Here is a 27,414-nt window from a genome sequence, read left to right as displayed (position 1 = left end):
AATATCATCATCCCCAAATGCCGGTTTTCATTCTAGGACACTTGCTTATAAACTGAGCCTTTTCCTGACATAAACAGTGACTTGCTGCAGTGCAGAATGTCAGTTTAGTCGGTTAGAACTTTCAATGCAGAAATTCAGTGCGATGCAGTTCAGATCTAGCAGCACTTACCTTAATTGAAATATTCTCTTTGAACGAGGTGAGAAATCAGTCAAATCAACCGTGAACGGGGTGGAGAGATCGAAGTTTTCAATCAACACCCTCCAAGTAGCTGCCTGCGGTGCGTCTTTTTCCTGTTTATGCTGAGCCCCTCACTGTCTACGAGGACAAAAAGATAAGCTGAAATCCTCAGAGGTTCCAGTGAGTAAATGAGGACTAAGCGGTGTTTCCTAACGGGAGATCCTCCGCGAGCATGCTGCGTTTGTTGGCTCCCTAACTGCTGTGATAGGCTCCTGTCAGGTCCCTGGAGCCGGGCGATAATCATTGACCTGATTAGCGGGGAACACTCCCCGTGCGCAGGCAACACACGCGGAGGATCAGTGGGTCTCTTGGGAACTGGAAAAGGCTCCAAGGCCATTTGGGAATCTTGTCTTTTCCAGCCTAATGGATGAACTACAACTATGACTATAATTTGCAAGGAGATTAGCCACAGTGTTAAGCTATCGGAGGACTTAAACAAATGTGCTTTCTCCTGCTGTTTTGCAAGATGCATTCCTGTTAGAGATCAGGTACAGTGAAACAATTAAAAGCCTGATAGAGCTGATTTGTAAGAAAAGCCTAAAGCTGAAAAAATGTTTAAAGCATTGTGATAAAAGAGAGAGCTGCATTTGTCTTTGCTCTAAGCCTGGTACATACTTCAACCTGTGTCTACGTAAAATGAATTTAGAGGTTTATCACAGCCCTCCAGATTGCAACTCTCTGATTTATTAAAAGTATTCATACTAAATAAGCTTGTTTGGCAGTTTCTTACAGATGCAAACACTCAAGCCAAGGCATGGAGAATAGAGCATTGCTTGTTTAGTTTTTCATATAGCATTTTAAGTTACCAACAGACTTACAAAAACATTTGCATTATACTATTAACCTGAGTAACAGGAGAATACAACATTACACCTAACTGAATCATCTCTTCTATTATCAGTTGAAATAGTGATTTCTAAAACAAAAACAAGCAAGAATAGGAGAGAATCCAAACTGTTAAACATTTTTATATAGTCATGTGCCATTAACAACCTGCTGATACCTATTCACTGACCACCTGAGAAGTTCAACATCTCGTACTTTAAAAGTTACCACCTCCCTGGACAGATCTAATTTCTCAAAAAGGTCACATAACTAAACGCTGAGGCCCCAAATGGTTAATTTTGACAGCCATCATTTCTATAGGGGAAAATTATTCAAATAACATAAAAAGAACAGATGAGAAAAGTCATTTGCATGTCTTGAGGGTGAGAAAAATCTCATTGCCAGGGAGAAAACTGACAAATGTCCTCTCACAATGGTACTGTGTGATATGTTCAACATTTCTGCTTTTCCAAGTAGGTTTCACTAGGGACATATGGCATTCCCTTGATATGTGTGTATAAGACAGACAGAAGGGGGGGCTGCATTTGCATCATAATATTTTAATATTAACATATATCTTAGAAAAATGTCAAATTTCAATAAAGGAATACACAAAGCATTATAGAGAATTTGTTTCCCAAATAAATTTTTTAAAAGGATTTCATTAAAATACAAGCTCTTTGATGGAATTTATTGGACAAAATAAAACTTCAGTGGAACGGAGTCACTATAGTAGGATAGACACTTGAACTTAAAATAGAAGCACAGGTGAGAAGCCCCAGGACAAGGGCTGAGCTTGTGTCCCTTGCAGAGGAGGACTCTTGCTCCCTCCGCTGGTGGTGGGGGAGAGCTGAAGGCAAAGAAACCCAGTCAATACACTTTAGGAGAGTGAGAGTGATTTCTGCGGCTGCTAAGCAGGAAATCCATTATCCAATTATAGACTGGCCTTAGAGTGTTCTAGTAGAAAAGAGGCTGCTTAAATCAAAATTGATGCACATAAATTGTAAATAAATAGTTAACAGGAAACACAAGTGCAAATTCTTCTGTAAGGATCCTGACTAGTTGTTAACACAGCACTTATAAATGAAAATCTGATGGATTCTCAGGTTCTCATGTTTGGGTGGTCATGCAGTTAAAGCACTCTGTTCTCGTGTTGGTCTAAGCCTCATTCTGAAGATCTTAAATAGTGACCTCTTCTTAAAACTTTTTAATTAAGACAATGATTATTTTTTGAACCCTATCCACTTGTAAGTTTTGTCACTGCTAACTTAAAATGCTATTTGAAAAACTACGCAATGCTCTAACAAAAATGTACCCTAAGTTAAGCTAAATTTGTCTTAGATGCTTTCTACCTGCAAAGTCCCAGCTGCACACGATTGCACTGATGCTACTTCTAAATGACGCATCTTCTTGTTCTCATAGGCTCCAAGCGTCTTTCACCTTAAACATTTTCTACAGAGAATACGAATGATTCTGCTGTAGTCTTTTTAACAGATCATAGCGTTTATGTGGAAGTACACTCATGAGTAACAAACTAAAATAATACTCTTTTGTGGGGAGTATGGAGAAGATACAGCAGTCGTAATTATAGATACTATATAAAAAACGCCTGCCATGTGTCATGTGTTTTGCATGCACTTTAACTGTAGCTGTTGTCCATGAAATCCTTAGAACAATCCTATTAAGCAGATATTATTACTTTTTAAATTTTTATTAATTAAGCTAAGATTCTGAGAAACTTACTAAATTTATCAGTGCCTCACAGCCAGTACAGAGCAAATCTAAAATTAAAACTCAGGTCACTCAAACAGTAAAATCTTCGTGCTTAGAAATTTCCAAACATTAAAACCACCACCACAACCACCAACAAAAACCTGCTTCTAAAACCATAGGAAATGCTTTTCTTGTTTTTGTAACGTGAAAAAACACATTTGTATCTTTAAAAAATTATGTCTTGTAACTGATAAAATATTATACTGTGAAAGTTTAGCCACAGTAAAAAGTTATGTATATTTTAGTAGAAAAAGAAATCCAACAACAAAAAACTTCTGTAGCATAAAAAATAAACGATCTAGATCTTACAAATGATGTAATTTCATTAGCACACAAAAAAATCCCTTTTGCAATTCATTCTCTCTCTTCCTCAAAAACTGTAATTATTGTTTTTTAAACAGGAAAATGACCCTACCCTAATACATGTCTATGTCAAGAACATTTACTTATATAGTAGGCCAAAGTTTTGATGATTTCTGATATTTCAGTTCTCCAGCAAAAGTAATGTAACAGCAAAGCTTATAGGAATTGTGGACCTGAGGAATTCATTTCTAGTGTGTTTATGCATTATCTAGAAGTTTCTTAAACCTCACTTGAATCCCACCATTTCATATGGTCTACCAAAATTATCAGACACATTCATAATCTTCCAGAGAAATGTTGTGACCATACTTTTTCAAGGCTTCTAATAAAAATTCTGTCTAAAAGAAAAGAATGATGATAACTCAAATTAATTCAGTCCTTAAACTTTGCCAAGAAGTTTCCACCTCTTATCTCATTTGATTTTTATGGGAATCTTTTGATATAAATTACAAGAAGTGTTTTATTCATATTTTAATGATGGGCAATTAGGAATAAAAAGAGCCAATAATTGTCCTTTGGTCTTGGATACTTAGTGGAAAATCTGATGTCTTCTTTTGCAGACAAGGGTTATTATTCCCCACCATATCTAAAAAACACGTCTGTCTGAGTCTTGTTGTAGTCAATAAAGACTCTAAACTGATATCTAAATGGAAGGCACCCTTTCTTTCTTCATTTACTTGGGTTTGTCCTAAAGAGTGAGAATTGAGATTATCATGTAATAAAGGCAAAAAATACTCTGAGATGGTAGGAAGATTGTGATCGATATGTACAGAAATTTCTCCACTTAGATTTCTCATATTTTTCTCATATAATAATAGTTAAGATCAAGAAAGCTTTCTTGACTATTACTATATTAAGATAATTATGTAGATCTTGGTCTTATGATTCTTATATTAATCTCATCTTTCTCTCTATGGACTTCAGATTCAAATATTACCTCTCTACATCTTTTTTGGTGATTTATCAGGAGAAAGGAAATCCCAGAACATTAATGTTAATGGTTTTAAATTTTAAAAATAAACAAGTAAAACAAGAAAACATTCTAACAAAGTAATAAATTGACCTATCAGCAGCAACACTGAGCTAATTCTAACTCAGGAATGTTTGCTGTGTACTACCATTCTCATGTATTATACATAACAGTCTCATATATTATACCTATTTCTGCTTATGTGTAAGGATAGGGGTGGAATGGCTGAATTTAACAGCCTTTAAGGTCAACTGTTCCCATTTTGAGGACAGTTCACATGAATGAGTCCAGCTTCACTTGCACATACTCATGAATTTGAAATACTGTGAACTTCTGGAAATAAAGAAAGCTCAACTGGGTATCAGAAAGCTTGGATGAGAGTCAAAATTCTGGCACCACTAGCTTTATAACCTGGAGCCATTTTGAAAAGCTTCCATTTAATAGGGCGCCTGGGTGGCTCAGTTGGTCAAGTGTCTGACTCTTGATTTTGGCTCTGGTCATGATCTCAGGGTCATGAGTTTGAGCCCCCATCAGGCTCCACACTCAGCACAGAGTCTGCTTGAGATTCTCTCTTTCTCTGTCGTCTTCTGACCCTCCTCTCTCCACTCTCTCCCGTTCTCTTTCCATCTCTCTCTTCCTAAAATAAATAAATAAATCTTTAAAACATTTTTTAAAAAATTAAGAAGAAGGTTCCAGTCAAAATTTTCATTGGAAAATGTGAGGAAATTAGATATATTATCTCTAAGGCTTTAGTCAGCTATTTAAATTATGTTATCTATTTGGCTAATAATTTGGGTATCCTTCCTACATATTCAGCCAAGAAGAAAATACTATAAGCAAATACACTTTTTCTCCCCTTTCCCACCCTGTCATGCCCCTGACAGTTTTATTTTATTCTATAAATGACATTATGGGAAAGATATTTTGTTTTCATAGTTCAAGCAACTTAAGAATCAGCCAGGAGTCATTGATTTGAAATTGCATATGGAATACATGAAAAAAGTTGCTATTTTTTTTAACTAACTATAATCCGGGGACGCCTATGTGGCTCAGTTGTTAGGCGTCTGCCTTCGGCTCAGGTTGTGGTCCCAGGGTCCTGGGACGGAGCCCCGCATCAGGCTCCCTGCTTGGGGGGAGGGGAGCCTGCTTCTCCCTCCCCCATTCCCCTGCTTGTGTTCCCTCTCTCGCTGTCTCTCTCTCTGTCAAATAAATAAGTAAAAAACCTTTAAAAAAAACACAAAACTATAATCCATCCCTTTTAAAGGACATTGTTATTACATCACATCTAGAATGTATCCTTAGCCTATTTCTTTATTGTCCTGGTCATTTAAAAATGAAAGGTGGTTTAATTAAAATGATTGAGATTTAAATTAGAAAACATAATTGAAAAATGGACATAAAACATTAACATATTTTGTATTTTTGTTTTAAAAATACAAAATACATTACATGTTTACACTTTAGTATGAAGTTATTTTAAAGTGAAACAAAAAGCACAGTACACAATTAAAAGAAAACAAATGGGTTTCAGTAGACACAATTGTTTGGTATTTTACCCCCTCCTGTTAGCTCAGATTTATTTTACTTTGTATCTTGTAGATATGATTATTGAGTGTAAACAAAATGAAGTAAATAATATACACAGCCTTAAGATTATTAGATTTAATTCATATCAAATTCACTTAAAACCACTGAAAATTAGTGATGTCTAGAATTATGGATATAAATTCCAAACCATGCACATTTTTAGCAATGATTAAAACACAAGTTATTAAAGTAATACATATAAAATACTATGTAATGAACAGTTTGCTTAATAGAAAAAAGAAAGGTGTGTTTATTTCTTTATTGAGCAGATATTTTGACCCTCTGTGGAGAGTCAGAAAGCAGGGCAGTTCTGGTGATTATAAAGTTGTGGAAGGTAGAAAGATCTGGAAGCAGTGAAGTGAAAAACGGTATCTAATTAACTTGCTGTTCACTAAAAACTGTAACTAAAAAAAAAATCCTTATTTACATGGACCTCTTAATTCGAAACTGTCTGCTTCATTGTTTAAAGTCATTTCTGCTACCATGCATCTATTAACACAGTTAAAATTAAAAAGGAAAAAAAACACACTTAACAATACCAAGTATAGACAATGACACAGAACATCGATAACCCTCACATAATGCTCATGGGAATATAAAATGGTACAACCACTTTGAAAAACATTTTAGTAGTTTCTTAAAAAGTTAAATATATGCCTATTGTGTGATGCAGCTATCTCATTCCAAAGTGTTTACCCCAAAGAAGAGAAAGCATATGTCCACTCAAAGACTCATATACAAATGATTGACTTTATTCATAATAGCCAAAACCTAGAAACAATCCAGAGTACCAACAGGTATACTCATACAGTGAAATACTACTCATCAATTTAAAAAGAAAAACTACTTATATACTCAAAAACCACAAGGTTTTGTGCTGACTAAAAAGACCCAGACACAAATAGTACACAAGGAACTAGTATATAATTCTATTTATGAAAACTTTTAAAATATGGAAATTAAACCAAAGTGACAGAAGGCAGGAAAGTGATTGATGGTGAAGGGGGAAACAACAAGGGATGACAAAGGGATGATGAAAATTTGCCATATCTTGATTATGGTGGTGGTTTCACAGTTGTAGACATCCATCAAAACTCATCTAATTCGCAATTTAAATATGTGCAGCTTTTTTTATATGTTACACTTCAATAAAGTTGCAAAACTACACATCTTCCTCAATTTTTCCTTAATAGAATATGACTGTAATTAAACTGTTAGTGCTATATCATATCCATAATAAGATAACAGTGTGCACGCCTCTAACTCTACTTCCTATTTTCCAAAGAAGCCATATTTAAGATGGAATAAAATCCCCTACTTTATATTTTTAACAGTTTCTTAAATTGTACACAACATTCTTCATTCAATCACAGTTTAAGACATCTTTAAACTTAATGTCCTAGTACCTATCTAAATAATAGTTCAGTAAAATTTAAATAGGGAAATAAAGTATAAACAATGACCACTGTGAAATGCTTAATTATTTCTTGATACACATATATCATTGTCCATTTATTTCTAACTTCTCTTTAATGTGTACTGAAATCTTACCATAGCATACCTTCAGCATCTACACCACAGCAAGTGACCCTATATTACAGAAAAATAATTGAGCTTTCTCAGACTCTAACTGCATTTGACAGGCCTTAAGCTGAAAATACTTTATATAGCACCATAAAGCTGATATTGGTACAGTGTGGCTCTGTAAAGGATCTCCCTCTTACTCTTATTTACTTATTTACTAAATTGGACTTTTTCTTTGGGTTTCATGGTGACTCCATTAACTTCTGAATACCATGTTTCCTTCCACCCTCAGTTACGCTGACTGTAATATCCAGTTTCCCCTCATGTCAACTTGTTCTTTTTCACTCTCGGCAAAAGTCAATAATTTGCCACAACATAAAGAATAGGTAAATTCTATCTGCCTTGCTGACTCTATTTTCCTTATTAAAAGAATTAAAACAGGGGCACCTGGGTGGCTCAGTCGTTAAGGGTCTGCCTTTGGCTCAGGTCATGATCCCAGGGTTCTGGGATGGAGCCCCACATCGGGCTCCCTGCTCCACAGAGAGCCTGCTTCTCCCTCTCCCACTCCCCCTGCTTGTGTTCCCGCTCTCGCTGTGTCTCTCCCTGTCAAATAAATAAATTAAATCTTAAAAAAAAAAAAGAATTAAAACAATCCACAGGAATACAGGGCTTTAACATATCCCAGGACTGTGGGCGAGTAGTCTGAAATAATACTTTTACTATCCCATGTATATCAAATACATAGATTTAAGTTTTTGTAATAATGGTGCAGTGGCAAAAACTGTGATAAAAATAGCAGGACATTGGGTGGCTCACTCCCTAGGATTAAAACAACAGCACAGCACGACAGGAGCAAACAATTCTTGTGAACCCTTGGACTGGTTGCTTAAACCACATTTGCCTTCATTTCCTCAGATAAGAAAGGAGGATAAAATAGTGTAAAATGAGTTCATGGATATGAAGGAATAAGATTAAATGAGTTAGTAGACATGTAGTACCAAAAAGGTAACTGATAGAAAATAATGGCTCAATAAATATTAGCGACTTTATGTTTAAATAGGCAATATACACACTATGTAAACCACAAAGAAAACTTTGTTTTTAATTGTAATGATTATGTCCGATTGGATGTAGGCTAAATGGGTCATACTGTTGTTTTACATTGTGAATCCAGAGGATTTTTTTCCCATTAAAGATGTAAAATAAGATTATACCATCCACTTTTTGGCAATTATATTAGAAAGCATAAAAATAAATTGCTGTTGGACAAACTGCGACTAATTTCAAGGGAACCATTTTGACATTTGTAACAAAAATGTCACATTGTGTATACATAAATTGGATGACTCTAAAGATGTTTAATGAGAAAATATTGTGTATATGTCACTGCTTTTAATAGTGAAAAATGTAGATACTAATGTATTGGTTAAATATAAATTAAAAAATTTGGCAAATGGATGCATCAACATATTATATCAATATATTTTTAACATGGGTTTTCATAGATTTTAATAGAAAAAACAGATTATAATATACATAAACCTATTTACACATTTTTAAAGGAAGGCTATGCATCATGAGAAACTAAAGATTTTTTTCTTGATTGACATTGGAGTTTTGGTGGGCTAACTCACCAGTTCCTGTATGTAAGAAGTGTACACTAGAGAAAAATGAAGAAAAAGGATAATCTTTAATTTGTTTTACTTATCCCTTCCTCTTCCAATTTTTTGTTCTGCATTTTTTTTTTTTTGGTATATGCCTATATAAATAAAGGTGAAGGGGTTAGCTACAACCTACTTAATTTCATAAAGTTGAGGTTTAAATATTTTAAGTTAAAGAGATACATGACTTCTTTCAGAGTGGATGCTGATTCTCTCATAGGTCAGTTTGAGATGACACTGAAAGTTGCATCAACTGAAAAACATCAGTACCAACTCCTTATGGTAGACAAGTGGTATTAGCTGTATTCTCATTTTCACTCTGTCCTCTTTCATCAAGAATGGGTAAAATCAATAAAAGGCAAATGTAGTGATCCGAAGGGGTACGTGCACCCCAATGTTTATAGCAGCAATGTCCACAATAGCCAAACTGTGGAAAGAGCCAAGATGTCCATCAACAGACGAATGGATAAAGAAGATGTGGTATATACAATGGAATAATATGCAGCCATCAATAAAACACAAAATCTTGCCATTTTCAATGACGTGGATGGAAATAGAGGGTATTATGCTAAGCGAAATAAGTCAATCAGAGAAAGACATGTATCATATGATCTCACGGATATGAGGAATTCTTAATCTCAGGAAACAAACAGGGTTGATGGAGTGGTGGGGGGTGGAGGGATCGGGTGGCTGGGTGATGGACATTGAGGAGGGTGTGTGCTATGGTGGGTACTGTGAATTGTGTTGGACTGTTGAATTGCAGACCTGTACCTCTGAAACAAATAATACATTATACGTTTAAAAAAAAAAAAAAAGAAGATAGTAGGAAGGGAAAAATGAAGGGGGGGAAATCGGAGGGGGAGACGAACCATGAGAGACTATGGACTCTGAGAAACAAACTGAGGGTTCTAGAGGTGAGGGGTTGGGGGAATGGGTTAGCCTGGTGATGGGTATTAAGGAGGGCACATATTGAATGGAGCACTGGGTGTTACATGCAAACAATGAATCATGGAACACTGCATCAAAAACTAATGATGTAATGTGTGGTGATTACCATAACATAATAAAATTTAAAAAATAAAAGTGATTCCAATCCCATAGAGAAACAGATCAGCTACGATGTAGGGGTGTGGCTTGTAGGAAGAAGCCTTAGGCAGAAAAAAATATAAATATTCTGGTATTGGGCAAATCCCTCCCATACTTTTGTGTAATCTGCTTTTCATTGTTGAAGGAGCTCTGGAAGGGTCATTGATTGAAGGGGTGAAATCTGAGATTTGTGGTGGGCATTGGAGTAGAAATAGAGACCATTTCCTTCCATTTAGTTTCTATTATTTTCCAAATTTCTATTACAAAATTTCACACAAATATAAAAAGTAAAGGACACAATATTGATAGACACACGTTCATATCATTCAGCTTCATCATTTGGCTATTTGTGGCCAATCTTTCCTCTACATTCCCTCACTCTGTTCTTGGATACATTTGAAAATAATCCTAGACCTGATATTATTCCATCTGTAAACATTTCAGTGTGCTGTGTAAAAGATAAGTGCTCCTTCCGATACCGGCTGCTTTCCCCACCCCAACATACCCAAAATATCATTAACGCAGTGTGTTTTCTTTGGCTTTGGCTTTAACTGACTAAATGATAATAGGCCTACCATGACGATTTAGTCCAGCTTACTACATTTCAGCATTTGGACTGCAGTTGTGTTCCCTGTAGTAGTATAGGATGTTGATATTATTTTATTGCCGTCCTCACAAAGAGGTTAGCCGGCCAATAATATCTTAAACTTGATTCCAGAAGCTATTACTCCCACTTCCCAACGTATCCTATTGATAGTGGTTAAGAACAACTGAAGGTATATTATTCATTATAAAGCTTAACAATTGACATATCATTCATTTGTCAAGTAAAGCTCCTCAGTCCCCAGTTGCTTATTGAATAAAATGTAAATTTTTTGCTTATAATTAAAAATTCACCTTGATGGGCCCATAAAGTGACTTCCAATCATTTCAAAGAAAACAGCTAGTCTCTTTACTCTAATTATTATCAGAATATAATTTCCTCATCTCTAGATTTTTATTACTGGGGCTTATCTGACTTCTTTCCAAACCTCCACATTATGTGTTTATGTAAAAGGACCTGTACTATTTGATAGCTCTCACAGTGTTTAATGTAATTACCAGATACAAAATAGACCCTCAGTAAATATTTGCTGAACACACAGTATAATGCCCTATTGAACAAAATATTGGTTTCCTTTAACTGGTAGATGTTTACCTGCTCCATCATTTTACTATTCTATTTGAAAGCAGCACAGAAAACTCCTTAAGGAATGAGACTTCCAGATGCTTCTGTCCTGCTTGTGTATATGAAAAGCTATCACAATTCACCACACCAGAACTATTTCATTCAGGGCAGTTATCTCAAAGGGGCTACAAAGCAGGGACCATTTACCTTTATCACATAGTGTTATTTTTTGTATCTAAAGACCAAAGATTAGAGGCTTGATTTCTAATGGAGAAAACAATGGTTATTTTAAGGTGCCATTTTATGCAAGCCATCTTTCATCATAACAAAACAACTTCAGAATTAAATTGAATGTTTTTCAGTCTTACTGCGTATCTACTCTTCTCCACTTAAAAATGAGTTCTTTTTCATTTCATAAAATTGTCATTTTTAACATTTGTTTTTTTTAACTAATTTTAAACTCAGTGCTATGGATCTGAAAATGTAAGAATTATATATTATTAATAAACATTTCTTGAGAAAATTAATATTTAATAATTTACATCTTCATTCATAATTAAAGCATACAATTCATTATATTAACGACAGAGGACAAACATACAACTAGCTGCAAGATGATGGATTGTGGTAAAACTAAGTTGCTATACTCTGCTTTTAGTCACTTTAATTAAGAATAAATTTGCATAATTATAAAACTTACTCTAAAGCATGATCATTTAGCAATAATTTTAATACATAGAAAATATAATAAGAATGGGAGTAACCCTTTTATAAATAACTTGAAGTAATTCTAATTATTTCAGAATTATTATGAGGTAAATTTTATGTTTTCTCTCTGATACTTACAATTAATAGGAAGACTGTTATCCTTGATCTGGCGAACTTCGCCTTCAAAGTGAGCAACTTGATGGAAAAATTCAGACTTTTCTGAATTGAGGTTTTTTTAAAATTTTTTATTGTTATGTTAATCACCATGTATTACATCATTAGTTTTTCATGTAGTGTTCCATGATTCATTGTTTGTGTATAACACCCAGTGCTCCATGCAGAACGTGCCCTCTTTAATACCCATCACCAGGCTGACCCATCCCCCACCCCCTCCCCTCTAGAACCCTCAGTTTGTTTTTCAGAGTCCATCGTCTCTCATGGTTCGTCTCTCCCTCCGATTTCCCCCCCTTCTTTCTTCCCCTGCTACCTTCTTCTTCTCCCCCTTTTTTTTAACATATATTTTATTATTTGTTTCAGAGTTACAGATCTGTGATTCAACAGTCTTGCACAATTCACAGCGCTCACCATAGCACATACCCTCCCCAATGTCCATCACTCAGCCACCCCATCCCTCCCACCCCCCACCACTCCAGCAACCCTCAGTTTGTTTCCTGAGGTTAAGAATTCCTCATATCAAGAATGTCATATATACATGTCATATATAATAAGTCTGATTGACTTATTTCGCTCAGTGTAATACCCTCCAGTTCCATCCACGTGGTTGAAAATGGCAAGATCTCATTCCTTTTGATGGCTACATAATATTCCATTGTATATAATTGAGTTTTCACATGGTCCTTGAATGAACATCTTAGCTAAGGATCTATATGGAGGCAACCCTCTCAGGTTCATTGACTCAATTCAATTTTAGAAAAGCCAGGGAAAAACACAGGCTGGTCAAAGTTGTTAAAGATGTGTTAAAATCCTGATGTTTTAGGGGTAGATACTTAATGCCCAGGAGGTCTGAGGTTTGGTAGTGAGCATAAGTGACTCAGGGACACAGAAGCACCCCACAGCTGGTTGAACTGGAGGGTGTCTTTATATTACCTTAAGCTGAGAGCTGACGTAATCTCTTGACTGTGTAGAAGACATCAAGATAAAACAAAATTTTAGTAGTGTAATGCAAATAATTCTGCTTGATTTAATACAGATGGGCAGCTTTATGAGGGATTTCTGCCGGTATGGTTCTCAGACAAAGTAGACCTGTTGTGCCACTGGGTTTTGTGACCTGGTATAAGACATGGAAACATTCACTAGAAGGATTTCATTCTTAGGTTTTACATTACACTTCTTGACTATTGCTGTTAAGCAAACAAGTGAGATTTGTGGTATTCGTGTAGGTAAAGGGGGATTCTTATAATAGGAACCTTTGCCCTAATCTATTCAGAATTCAGTGTTGGGGCTTTGCCCACCCATACTATATGCCATGGCCCCTCAGTATTCCAGGACTATTGAGGAGGAGATTAAGTCAGAAGAAAGATAGGCCTTCCAGTTAGTGCGGGGAGCGCTATGAAACACTGACATACCTGTCAAAGCTGATTTGAGGGGAAATATCCTGGCAATAAAAGACACTGTGCCTGAATTGCAGAGCAAGATGAGGAGTGGGTGTTCTCCAAACCAATGAACCACAAAGAGAGTAGATCCCATAAGAGGGACATTCCAGAAGAAACCAATTATTATCAGGAATTTTGTCACTGCCAACAGGCAATGGAGGCAGATTTCCAGGAGGGAAGCAGGTAAGAGCTAATCAGGAACATAGGGATATACCACAGCTACTTCTTAGCAGGACCTCAACTCTTAGAAAGAACTAGGTTATAGAAAGTTTTTGCTAGGTAGAGTACTAAGATTAACTTAGGGTAACTTTCTTCAAATCGGTGTTAGGAATTGGCTCGTTAGGATTGAAATTCATCAGTTACTTGGAACCTACTCTGAAGTCAAGCTCTATGTGTATTCTGATTCCCTAATATGTCCCTTTTATAGTGTTACATACTTTTCAAAGAGATGACATTCGTATTACTTCCTTTGAGAATTACTGTATGTATAAGGCGAGCAAATCATACTATTATGTCCATTTTGCTGATGAAGAAATCAAGGCTAACATAAATTAAGTGCATCCTGCCTGAGGTTACACGGATAATAACTAAAAACCATAAGCTAGACTTCAGGTTTGCTGACCCTCCATTGTTCTACGTTCATTTGACATAGAATTTGGCAACGTGGTTTCTTAAAGGACTAGATAGTAAGTGTTTTAGGGTTTATAGCAAAAAAGGCAAAATTAAGGATATTTTGTAGGTACTTACAATAATTCAAAATGCAACCATTAAAAATATAACATCTTTGTTTGCGGTCTATACAAAAATAGGCAGTAGGTCAGATTTGACCCACGGGCCTTAGTTTATCAACTCAAATTATACCAATGCTGGCTTGAATAGTTATTGGCAATTGCAACTTAATCTAATAGTCATGTGTTGAATAGTGCTATAGCACTGTGCATCTCTTTTAGTCAAGTTGTGTTTTGTATAGAAGAAATTTAGATAAATCCTATTTACACAGAACACATTATGAAATAACAGTGATATCTATAACCTTATAAAATAAGGTTATAGATATATAAAATAAATATAAAAACCTTATACTTATAAAATAGTATAAATAATTTCTATACTTTACGTAGAGTAATATTTTGATTTCAGTTAAACACTTGTCAAATCCAATCTCTTTTAAAATAAAATTATCCTGACTTGCGGTAAAATAAATTTATATTTATATTTTTTTCTCCATAGGTAAAATGTATAGGTTAGAATAATCACATAGTATATCTTATAGCATTTCCAAAAGTAGACCAAAGTCATTCATTCTCCATCATAAAAATATGGTTGTATACTCTGTCCAGACAATGATGACCTTCCTTGTGACTTTAATTATGATTTTTTATGATAATGTAGAAAGGAATTCTAAACTTATAAACATACACAAGCATAGCTCTTTAATATGTTTTTTCTTCAGGAGAAAATCAACCTAAGGTTGTAAGCTTTGGAAAAAGACTTAGAGTTTTTGCTTAAATATAAGTAATTGGGAGATTTTTATTAAATTTAAAAACAAGAAGAAATGTCAATATGCTCTTTCATATAGCAATTAAAACCAATAATTTTTTCTTCTCAGTTTTCCAGGCCTTTATATTCTCTATGAATAAATGATGAATTAAAAACAGTGACAGCAATTGTTGGTATTACAAATGAAATGACATTTAAAAATCACTAAAAAGGATTATAGCTCTGCTATGAGTTTTTAATATCTTTTATCTTGAAATTTTTAAGACAAAGCCATTGTTTTTTAGAGAAAAGTTTATTGACTGAACATTTTTGTAGATAAATGAATGACCTTTTATTTCTCCTCTTATTTGTACATGTAGAAATTACCTAGGGAAAAGAAAGTATCAATTTGTCATTCTATAGCATGATATATGAATTGAAGTAATCTCAGGAAAGGCTTGGAATCTAAGTTTACATGAAAAACATCAGATTCTCTTAGAGAACCAAGGTAACCATAGAAGTCTGCCAAATAAATATGTGTTGTCTTTATACATCATGCCATGTTCAAGGTCTTCCTTCAGAATATGGGCAAACATGGCACCGAGTAGAAAGAATATGCAGGAATGTGGCATTTTATGTTTGACCTGAAACCATTTTTCTACCCTGACTGTGGACACCAATGAATAGCTCTAGAACTTGAAATGTGAGTTGACTCTGAATTTACTGTAGTGGCAAAATGAGGTTATAAAATATGTAGAGATAGCGTTATTTTGTGCTATTGATGTCTACCTATTTTGTTCATGAAAAAAAAATGTAAGTGGATGATTATTTCTAAAATACCATGATCATTAAGTCATGTAGCAGGCCACCAAGCACTTGCTCACACACTTCTGCAAGGATATATCTGACATTCTAATATGCATTTGAGGAAATCAATGTAATAAAGAAGTACTGGTTTCAACAGAGCATGGTAGAATGACACTGTGGAAATAAAGCAAATCACTTGGTTTAAAAGTAAAAATGACAACTAGTGATGGTGTTTTTTCTATGTCAACTTGGCCCTGTGACAGTCACCAGCTCTGTAATCAAACAGTAATCTAGGTGTTGCTGTGAAGGTATTTTGCAGATGTGATTAAAGTTCATAATTAGTTGATTTTTAGTAAGGGAGATTTTCCTAGATAATTTGGGTGGGGCTTGATTCAATCACCTGAAAGTCTACCTGAGGGTAGCTGAGTCTTCCCTGAAAAGAAAGGAAAGAAAGGGAAGGAAGGAAGGAAGGAAGGAAGGAAGAAAGGAAGGAAGGAAGGAAGGAAGGAAAGAAGGAAAGAAGGAAAGAAGGAAAGAAGGAAAGAAGGAAAGAAAGAAAGAAAGAAAGAAAGAAAGAAAGAAAGAAAGAAAGAAAGAAAGAAAGAAAGAAAAGAAAGAAAAAGAAAGAAAAGAAATTCTGCCTGTAGACAATGGCTTTGCCTGTGCTCCAGAGATGCAGCTTGCCCTCTGATGGCCTGCCCTACAAACGTTGAACTTGCCTACCCAGCTCCTACATTTTCATAAGCCAGTTCCTGGCAATAAAATTCTTAATATATATACCTGCTGGTCCTTGTTCTCTGGTGTAACCCTAACTGATATACCTAGACACTCATTTGATGAAAGATTAAAAACTTCCTGCAAAATTCCTGAAGGGAAAGTAAATCTTTTATAATGTTAACATCAAATACATAGTGGTTGGCTAACAATAACAACACAAATAGTAGCAGCAACAAAAACTAAACACCTAGGGATCAAGAGTATAACATGAAACAGAATATGGAATAACAGATTCAGACATAGATTATTAATTAGGTTCTGTTGGGAAAAGAGAAGTATGGTCCCCTTCTTTCCCACAATCTCCCCCTCGCTTTTTTAACATTTCATTTTTTAATTAAGTTAATTTTATTATGTTACATTAGTCACCATACATTACACCATTAGTTTTTGATGTAGTGTTCCATGATTCATTGTTTGCATATAACACCCAGTGCTGCATGCAGAACGTGCCCTCCTTAATACCCATCACCGGGCTAACCCATCCCCCCACCCCCCTCCCCTCTAGAACCCTCAGTTTGTTTCTCAGCGTCCATAGTCTCATGGTTCATCTCCCCCTCCGATTTCTCCCCCTTCATTTTTCCCTTCCTACTATCTTTTAACATATAATTTATTATTTGTTTCAGAGGTACAGGTCTGTGATTCATCAGTCTTACACATGTTCAGATGTTTGCATTGAAATATTTGCTGCATCAAATGCAAGTATAAAGATAACTCTGCAAAAGCTAACTTCTCTATTCTCTGTATTCTACTCCCATCTGTGTCGGTGGTAGATAGAATGCTACAATAATCCCAAGGATCCTCACTCTTTTATAATAGCAAAATAAATTTTTGCAGATGTAAATAAAGTTACAATTAATTGTAAATAAGGAGATTATCCTGGTAAGCCTAATCTGAATTAATGCACCATTTTAAAAAAGAGCATTTTCTCCAATAGGGGACAGAAGAAGAGGTCAAAGATTTGAAAAATGAGGTTGTTTCTGGCTTAAAGATAGAGAAGACCCTGTAAAAAAAAAAAAAGACCTACAAGTCACCTCTATCTGAGAGAGACTCCCAGCTGATAGGAAAAAAAGAGGAATTTAGGGGGCGCCTGGGTGGCTCAGTTGGTTAAGCGACTGCCTTCGGCTCGGGTCATGGTCCTGGAGTCCCAGGATCAAGTCCCACATCGGGCTTCCTGCTCAGTGGGGATTCTGCTTCTCCCTCTGACCCTCTTCCCTCTCATGCTCTCTATCTCTCATTCACTCTCTCTCAAATAAATAAATAAAATCTTAAAAAAAAAAAGAGGAACTTAGTCCTACTACAATGGGAAATTTCTTCTGCCAAGAACCTGAATGAGGTTGGAATCTTACTCTTCCCTAGATCGTCCAGATAAGAGGCCAGCCTGGGTGGAACCTTGACTTCCACTTTGTGACACTGTAACTAAAGAGCACATTTAAGCCTTCCCAGACTTCTGGTATACAGAAATGTAAGACAATAAACAGATGTCCATTTATGCTACAGAGTTTGTGGTAACTTGTTACACAGCATGAGAAAACGAACATCATCCTTTGCAAGATACTTGAGTCTCTTTAGTACTAATAGCACAGTTTACTTCTTGTTTTATCATAAGTGCTCAGTATCCTGCCAGGCGCATAATATGTATTCAATACAAAGCAGTTAATTACATGAATGAATAGAATGCCACAGAAGACCTTGTCAACTGACCTTTAATGACTTGGCTTAGACTAGTCCTTTCCCCTACTCTATGTGTTGACTCAATATAACACATGTAGAAATAAAAAGAGTAAGACTGGGTACTTCCAATTTTTAAGATAATATTCATAGATAATATGTCAATAGCCATATGCATTCTTATTCCATTTTAATTTTTGATGTGTGACTTGTATATTTTAACATATCCAAATTAATCAGGACTGGGAAAATTGGGTTAATATAGAAAGACATCCCAATTGCCTTCCAGTGAATTATAAAGGACTTAGATGGATCTAGAGTGGAGTTGTCCAGAAGTCTGGGCTTTCCTTAATTTGTTCTAATCCCAATATGGTAAGTATTCTACTTCAGTGGAACAGGCAAAGTATATATTATTTGGGGGGGAGGAGAAGGGGAGGGAATCATCTGGATACTGAGAGATCCAGAGGTTAAATAATCAAATGAACCAGTTTATGTAGATGAATAAGGTCCCATATGAATTTTCTTTCAATATTAGAAACATATTAATAGTGTCTTAATTTTGGGCATTTCAGAAATAGTTTGATCAAGGAATGTTTTGTTTCATTTTGGGGGGGATTTCCCCAGAATTACTTGAAGTTAATTTGCAAATTACTCATAGTGAGAATTTTGAAGAACAGCCACACTTGAAACCTCAACTAGTATGATTGATCGATTTATTATTTATTTATTTATTTATTTATTTATTTATTTATTTATTTATTTTCTCAACTAGTATAATTTAGCTTCTCTGAGAACAATCCTTTGTGTGAGAAAACAGGACACTTCAGTACAACAGACAGTCTATACAATTATTTATAATGTATTCTCTTTCATTTGTTTAAAACATCAAGAGACTTCAAAAATCTTAAAACAAAACCTGTGGAAAGGTTAGGATTCTCCAGTCCTTGGGTTGCCTGTGTTGACTTTCCAACATTAACACTTATATGTCCATAATGGCCCCATTTTGCTGGGAATGAAGTGAGAACTCCAAAGCTGGGAGAAGTGAGTTAAGTTTTCAAAACCTTTGTTTTTGAAATTCGTAAAATAGAACAGTCCCTACCTTTAAGATCTTTAGCTAATTTCAGTAACACATTCAGGAAAGCTTCAGTAATATTCAGTTCTTAATAAATGGTAGCTGTTATTGACTATTACTATTAATAATATAACTTTAATAACAAGTAGCAATATTTTTATTTAAAAACATAGATGCAAACAAAGAGGGATCTGAAAAGGACATTGGCCAAATGTAATTGTGAAGTAGAATATGTTGTGTTCACATTTTAGACCATAGTACAGGCATTAGATTTTTCTGTTAAAAAATAAGAAAACTGAGCTTTGCACAATTTCAGTGTTACTATTTTAACATTTATTAGTGGGTAAAGTATTTTTCCAAAGGAAAAATGAGATTATCTCTGCGTGTATAAACATTTTTCCTTTATGCTCTGGGAGAAAAATAAGATAAGATAAATAGATAAATAAATAAATAAACACATTACCCATTTTTCATAAAGGAAGACTGACTCCTTTACTCTCCTGACCTCTGATACTCAAAAGAGGGACTCAATTTCATATCATGTAGTATACATTTTTATCATAAGCTTGAGGAATTACTGTTCTGCTCCCATTAATGAAAACATAAGCATGATTTTAATTAGCCTGAATGTGCCCTGGAAAAGCACAAATCCCTTAATCAGATATGAGAGATGAACGCTGGACACCACCTCTATGTGCCAAATTTATCATATCCAAAAAAAAAGAAAGAAAGAAAACCCCACAAAACCTTATTCTTTATTCCAATTATTTCTTCTAATGAAAATTATAGGTTCCATAACAAACACAACATAATTAAAGATACAATGAATTCATCAAAGAAACAGCTTTTGTTTCACTATATATAAACCTGGTTTAATAGTATAATAATAAAACTGCTTTTTCTGAGGAGATATTCAAGTTGTCCATTCATAATTACAGGCACAATAATTCCTCATTGAGTAGATCTTCAATCAAACTACTAGTTTTTTAAAGAACTTCACACTATCAGATTTAGAGCAGCAATTATCACCCCTGTCTAGCAAATTGGCAAATCTTTTCCCTTGGTATGTTTACTGTCATTGTGAGAGGCTTTCTTTCTTCTTTATAGTAATGCAATTCCAATTTTCCCTGGAATTGTATTTTATATGGTGTGTTCCATTCTCATTTTTTGGAGTGAAAATACATACTGATACTCATTCCATTTAATCATCTTGCTATCATTTCTAGGATCAAGTACACATGCAATTTAAATTTATTTGCTTTGCAAAAAAAATTACTGGGTATTATGTCTAAAATCAGAATTGGGCTTTGTTTGCATATTAAAAGGACACAAAAGTAATTTCAAATCATAAGACTTTCATGGAAGTCTCACATGGAATGCCAATTATTCAGTTATTTGGCAAAATATGTTTTGTAATGGTGTTTGGGATTTTGGCAAATTAACTCCCTGTTAATTTGTAAACATTCAGGTGTTTCTCCCAAAATAATTCCAGATCTTCACTTTTGATCATTTAGAAAGCTTTGTTTGATTTACCCTACATTTCAGCCCACATCTGAAATGTCTGCCCTTATAGTAATTTCCCCTTCTTTATCTACAGGTCAATCTGTGCTCCAGATATTCTTTGCATTTAATCTGTCAGCAGAGTCAACAATACCAAAGTCTTAATGCCAGGTAAGCTGATGTCTTTTGATTCCCCCACATGTATACACTTTACACTATTTTATATCCATGCTATATTTTAAATAATAAGCTCTTTTTTGTTGTTAATTTTTAATCTTCCCAAGTGACATCTCAAAAGTTAATGAAAAATTTGTGAAAAAAAAGTAGTTATTGATAAGTGAATGAGAGTGTGATTATAGATATACTGATTCGGAAAGTCAATTTGAGACAATAATTTGGAAATTCAAACATAAAATATACTACTCGGGGCGCGTGGGTGGCTCAGTCGTTAAGCGTCTTTGGCTCAGGTCATGATCCCAGGGTCCAGGGATCGAGCCCCGCATTGGGCTCCCTGCTCGGTGGGAAGCCTGCTTCTCCCTCTCCCACTCCCCCTGCTTGTGTTCCCTCTCTCGCTGTGTCTCTGTCAAAAAATAAATAAAATCTTAAAAATTATATATATAATATATATATATATATATATATATATATATATATATATATATATATATATATACTACTCAAAACTATTTGGCTGTTTTGTATCAGAACCTTAATTTGTTACTAAGAATATATAGAAAATCCACACACACAAACACATATATCAATGCACACATGAAAAAAAGTTGAAAAGAGATGATTTCCTGCTTTTTATTCTGTCCTTTTCAAGGACAAAAGGCAAATTGCTGAGCAAATAGTAAAGGAAGATAATTTAGGCTACCTTTTTGTTAAGAGACAATACATAATATTGTTATCTTTGTTTTTCCAATATTCTTAATATTACATTAGAATCAGACAGATTGCCCTGTTCATATTCTTACTCCTTCCATTCACTAGAAAACAGATTCATGCGAAAGTAGTTTGTTTTGTTTACAAACTATTGTCACAAAAATGAGAGTTCATAATTCTTTAATAGCCAAGATGATTCATGGAGGAAGAATGCACAAAGCATTTGCACATCTCTTTTACTTTTTCAACCCTGTTGTAAGAAACGGGTGGAATGCTAACTTATCTTTAGTAGATTTATGAATAAATAAAATGAAGTAATAATAGTAAATCACACTGAAATGGTCACATTAGCATGTTCTTTTACTGTTTTCACATAACAATGCCGTATTTTGTGACTTCAATTCCACACAGAACATTGGGAAAACAAGACTACATAGGTATCCCCTGCTTTTTGCAAGTTCACGCTAGGTCACTTCACTTTTAGAATGACTTCAATTAGTACCTGTTTTTGATAACTAAAAGAAATCTAAAGACGATTTTTGCTTTTATGAAAAAGAGAGAAGACTGAAAAGTGTTCAGCATTAATTTGCAATGAATTCTTACAGAGGCAGTGCATACCCTTAGCCTTGAGTGTGGTCCCGCCCAGCTCCTTCCCTGGGAAACACACTAAGTCATCTTAGCATCATGTCCCCAGAGCTTTGAATTCTGTCTGTGACCATCTGTGCTTTAGCTCTACTTAGTTTGTGCATCCATTAGCAAGATGTGTGTAAAGTATCAGAACAGCCTAAAATAGGTCATTTTGGGGGTCTGGGGCGTCCTCAAAAATTTTTCCTTATAAATTAATGGGGATTGCTTTTTTATGTCATTTCAGCTTATGAAAGGTTTCATAGGAATGCTCCATTTCTGATAACATAGGAACCTGGATATCCTTAAGATAATCTTAATGATACCGGGAAACTATGCATGTGTGTGCGTGCGTGTGTGTATGGGTTAAATATATATGCCAGGTGAGATGACCTCTTTTGATTATATATGTACAGAACCTATTCCATCACAACCATGAAATTGTGATCCATAGACCCTTTTCCATTTTAATGTTTATTCGTGTTATATCAGTATGTCACAGAATTATCTGGAAATTAACACTTAAGAGGAAAGTCCCCTTTAGTGGGGACTATAGTGATTATACCTTACAAATTGGACTGAGAGGTTTGAGTAGAACAACATCTATTGGCTCAAATTTGTCCCTGTAGGGTGGGATGTGATTAAACATAGAGTGTAGAGAATTTATGAAGAATAACTATGGTTTTCTTAATTATTTTAATGGTTATTTCTTTCTTTTTAATTTAATAGGTTTTCAACAACTGTTCAATAGGGGATTTTATGTTTAATACTATTAATAAAATTAAATGAAAAAGATATATAGTATCATTAAAATAGCATGTAAGAAAAATGCTAGTGCTAAAACAACTATTTAGTAGGTACCAAGAGATACATACAAAAACCATATTTCACAAAGTAAACCTTTTATTGAAAACTACTGCACCATGAGGGATATTTATCCCTTTCTCCCTGTAGAGGTATAAAAATCAAGTATGTTGTTTTTTTAATCATGAATTATACATTTTATAGGATATTAAAAGTAGTGCCTAAATAAACAGAATAGAAAAACTGCAAAAAATTTGAAGTTTTACTATATACGGAAATAAAAACAAAACTTTTGTTTGACCTGCTCCATTGTAATAATAAAGTCAACCACCCTTAAGAATGCATCATCTAGGGGCGCCTGGGTAGGTTAATTTCGTTAAGCGACTGCCTTCGGCTCAGGTCATGATACCAGAGTCCTGCATCGGGATCCCTGCTCGGTGAGGAGCCTGCTTCTCTCTCTGACCCTCTCCCCTCTCATGTACTCTCTCTCTCTCATTTATGCTCTCTCAAATAAATAAATCTTTTAAAAAAAGAATGCATCATCTATATATCAAAAATAATTACTAAATGAATGAAATAAGTGGGGAGGTGTGAGAATTTACATCATACATGAAAAAACAAGCAAATTTCTTGGAAAAGCAAGAACCTAAGCAAGAATACAGCTATTTCAGAATATATTTTCGAGATTCCCTAAACTATTAGTAGTTTAATATTATTAATATAGGCACTTTTTTTGCTATAAGCCCTTTAAACATAATCTGTAAAGATTAGTCATTTGTATTCTTAAGAACTACAGAACAATGTGCATTTCACTGCATTTCATAAATAGCATTATATTAAATAACTAAAAGACAAAAATCACTATTTTGTTTTTGTTTTCCAATTTGTTTAGTTGATATTTTGTCTTAATAAATATATGTCTTTCTTTTTTAATTCAAAACAACAGAAAACCTCTTCTGTGAATTGTAATTATTTTCCAGAGAGTTGTATGTAACAACAGTATTTTTTTTAAAAAGCTACTTGGAAATATTTCCTACATAACCCTGGAAGCAACTTTGAGTTATAAAATCATAGAACTGTAAGTTATTTCCTGGAAATAGTGGCAAAACAAAAATTTAAAGAACTATAAATGATAGAAAGCATTTGGTACATTCAATATAAATGCCCTTATTTCCTACCAATAACTGCCTAATGAACCCAGAACCACTGCATCTAGCAGTGACCTTTGGGAGAACATCAATGAGACCAAAATAATTGTTAATAAGATAACATTACAAATTTCTAATGGCTGGTTCTTCTTAGTGTCCAATGAAACTATTTTTTATTGGAATATGGTGCTGGAAATGGTTATTTTAATTTCTGGATGGTTCTAATACCTTGTAAAAAAAGAAATACTTTATCTTCATGTTTGAGAATCTCTCTCTCTCTCTCTCTCTCTCTCTCTCTCTAACTCCCTCTCCTTCTCTGTCTTTCTCAGCCTTTCTGTCTCTTTCTTGGAGTTCTAGTAACTACGCCTTCAATTCAATATATAGTTTTTGAGGTTCTACTATAAGAAATATCCAGCTCCTTCTGTATGTGGCTATCTTAAATGATATTTAGGGACCTCGTGGGTGTGGCAAAAAGGCAATTTTGCTCATGTACAAGCCCCTGAATGTTTCAACTACTCTAACTTGTTAACTTGCTACCTTGTCCAGTAAACTAGAAGCATCATCTCAAGTCCAAGGTTTGCTAATAAAAATGTCATCAGTAATTCAATGTTACTGCCGTTTTACTGTTTGATATAAAAATAAAACAATATTAATGCGAGTGATCAAACACCAAATGCCATTTCTTCAGAGTCAGAATGGTGTTTTATAGAGAGACTCTCCCAAGGTGCAGGATTTTTTGAACAACATGAACAGCAACATTTTATCAGTGTCACGGTTATATTTTTGATAGTGAATGATATAAACTGGGACAAGAAAAACTAGATAAGGCCTATAAATTTCAAGACAACACACAGAAATGTGACTCATATTTTACAGAAGTTTAGTTGGAACTCAGTTGGTTGACACTATTCTGTCCTATAATCATGGTAGGCACACTTTGATGTGCACCCAAGTGTCAAAATTCCATCAATTAAATAATTGTCAATCCATAGTCCTCACAGTGTCCTTTATTATTACATTTGTATTATAACTATGGATTACTTTATACAAAAAAGAGTGTATAAAATGTCTACATTTTTTACAAGCTGATGTGGAAAATTTTAAATGAAGAAAATAGTAAACATGACAGCTACCCATTTCCTTAAAAAAAAAAAAACATATTTGTAGATTTTCAAACTCATTTGTCTGCAAAAAATACCTTTAAATATAACTTTAGGATATTTAACTATCCCAAATAATATGTTTTATGTAGAAAAATTAAAAAATAAAACAACAATAAACATTACACCACAGGGGAGCTATATCTACGCTACCTTGAATCTATTATCTATATATCTGTGAGTGCGTGCGTGCGTGCGTGTGTGTGTGTGTGTGTGTGTTTCTCTCTATTTTCCACCAATGCTTTTCTAAGACAGGAAACTCAGACAAATACCTCAATATAGAAAATAAAATTATACATTAAAAATATAAATAAAAACTAAATATTTTCATCTGATTTGAAAGACAAAGTGTTATTATTATACTTTTACTTGATATAAATGTTCATAAAAATAAAAAAAACCTGACATCCCAATCAAAAACTATTAAGAAACACCATGTACAAGTAGCACATGGTGTAGAGATGAGGATGCATTCAAAATGGCTTATAAGCATATGAAAATAATGTCAGACCATACTCCAGAAATAATATATTATTATTTACATATTTGCATTTTAGATCATCATCTTGCATAAATGCTATATGATTTGCCTGAATCTGTTTGTTAAAACCTAAAACTTTACTTACAAATCATGGGAGAAATGAATGTATGCATATTCACTAAGTCAAAATACATCAGTATAACATGACATATGTGATGATTACTATATATAATAAACAAAAACGGATCAATATTTTGAGTTAAAAAACAAGTTATCTTATATAATCTTCCTTCAAATCAACTCTTCTGGTAAAATACTAATTTTGGTAATATTCCTCTACTTTTAGACTCCTATATTGGAATAAATGATAGCAGGCAGAAAGAATGGATAGGGATAGTACAAAATAAAGGAATAACAAAATAAAACAAAAGAGAGTGGTGCATATTGAATTTGAAGAAATAAATTAATGCTGGTGGTTTGATGTTTCAAGTGATCTGCCCAAAGTGTTTCCCATTTACATCTGTTTGTCTTCCAAAATTTTAAGGGAAAAACACTTTATAATGCATGATATTGACAGGGTACACATAGATTTTAGAAAGAGAGTTCACTTTGTGAAACAAGATGATGAAGGTAACATGCTGAGCAAGACAGTTTATAACACCAAGGATGCCTTATTATTATATATAAGTATCTGACTTGATTCTAATATATTTTTTCCATATAATGGCAAGAGTTTATTATATTGTTCTCCTTAATTTTTGGTTTCATAATAAAGATAGACTAGACACAGCAAAAATTACCTCCAAGATATGGTTAATATAATTTCCAAATGATTGACCTTCTCTTGTCACTGGCATATTTTGTATATTTGAATCTAATTGAACTAAACATAACAGAAGATTCAGGCATGGAGCCAGCAACCTTTTCGATTGACCCTGTTCTGAATGCCAACTCTTGAAGGAGCTACAAGAGCAGACCAGCCTCTCCAGGCGATGTTTAAAATAGATTCCATTCCTGAGCAACACAACACGGTTATACACCTGCTGCAAACGGGAAGAACTTCTCCAAGAGTTACATGTGTTAAACAGTTCACAAACGCTGTCATTTGTCACCTGTATGTCTTTTTCTGGAGAAGCCTGTGTAACACATTAAGTTTTCTTGGAGAAAACAGCTGGACATATAGTCAAAAAATCTATCATTTTTTAGGGCTCGATAATTATGAGAATTCAAATAGAAAATTAACAATCTTGTGTGTCTTATATACCATTCCAACAATTCTCAGTGTAAAAAAAAAATCCATGAGAGCATTTTGAGCCCCGAAAGGGAGACAATAATGAAGCAGGTGAAGCTCTGGTAGACCTTACTAAAAGAACTACTTTGAAAAGGGGGAAGACTGTGGGAAGGAAAGAAAAGGCATTGGGAAGATTATCTTGCCAGTGCTAATGTAAAACAGGTAATTAAAAACTTTTTAATCCAATAGGTGTGAAAGGAGA

At 34.3% G+C, this 27,414-nt stretch overlaps 1 protein-coding gene and 1 long non-coding RNA gene across 6 annotated transcripts in view; one reads left to right on the top strand and one right to left on the bottom strand.

Annotated features, from left to right (window-relative positions):
• The window catches only part of CDH12 (cadherin 12), a 1,005,284-nt gene that overhangs the window by 370,650 nt on the left and 607,220 nt on the right, over positions 1 to 27,414 (bottom strand). For 2 of the 4 annotated variants that reach the window (XM_027605549.2, XM_027605548.2), the window contains one exon: positions 170 to 316. The gene's annotated coding sequence lies outside the window, so the exon portion shown is untranslated. Of the gene's footprint in view, positions 1 to 169; positions 592 to 27,414 lie in introns of those variants that run through there. The other 2 variants (XM_027605550.2, XM_027605551.2) reach the window with 1 other exon arrangement.
• LOC113929034 overlaps positions 126 to 27,414 on the top strand; it is a 57,434-nt gene continuing 30,145 nt past the window's right edge. For both annotated transcript variants that reach the window (XR_003522070.1, XR_003522071.2), the window contains exons 1-2: positions 126 to 278; positions 20,917 to 20,990. This is a non-coding gene — a long non-coding RNA (uncharacterized LOC113929034). The remainder of the gene's footprint in view (positions 279 to 20,916; positions 20,991 to 27,414) is intronic.

The sequence above is a fragment of the Zalophus californianus genome, chromosome 5 (assembly GCF_009762305.2).
Source record: "Zalophus californianus isolate mZalCal1 chromosome 5, mZalCal1.pri.v2, whole genome shotgun sequence".
In the NCBI taxonomy this organism is placed as follows: domain Eukaryota; kingdom Metazoa; phylum Chordata; class Mammalia; order Carnivora; family Otariidae; genus Zalophus; species Zalophus californianus.
This window is presented reverse-complemented; position numbering and strand designations above follow the sequence as displayed.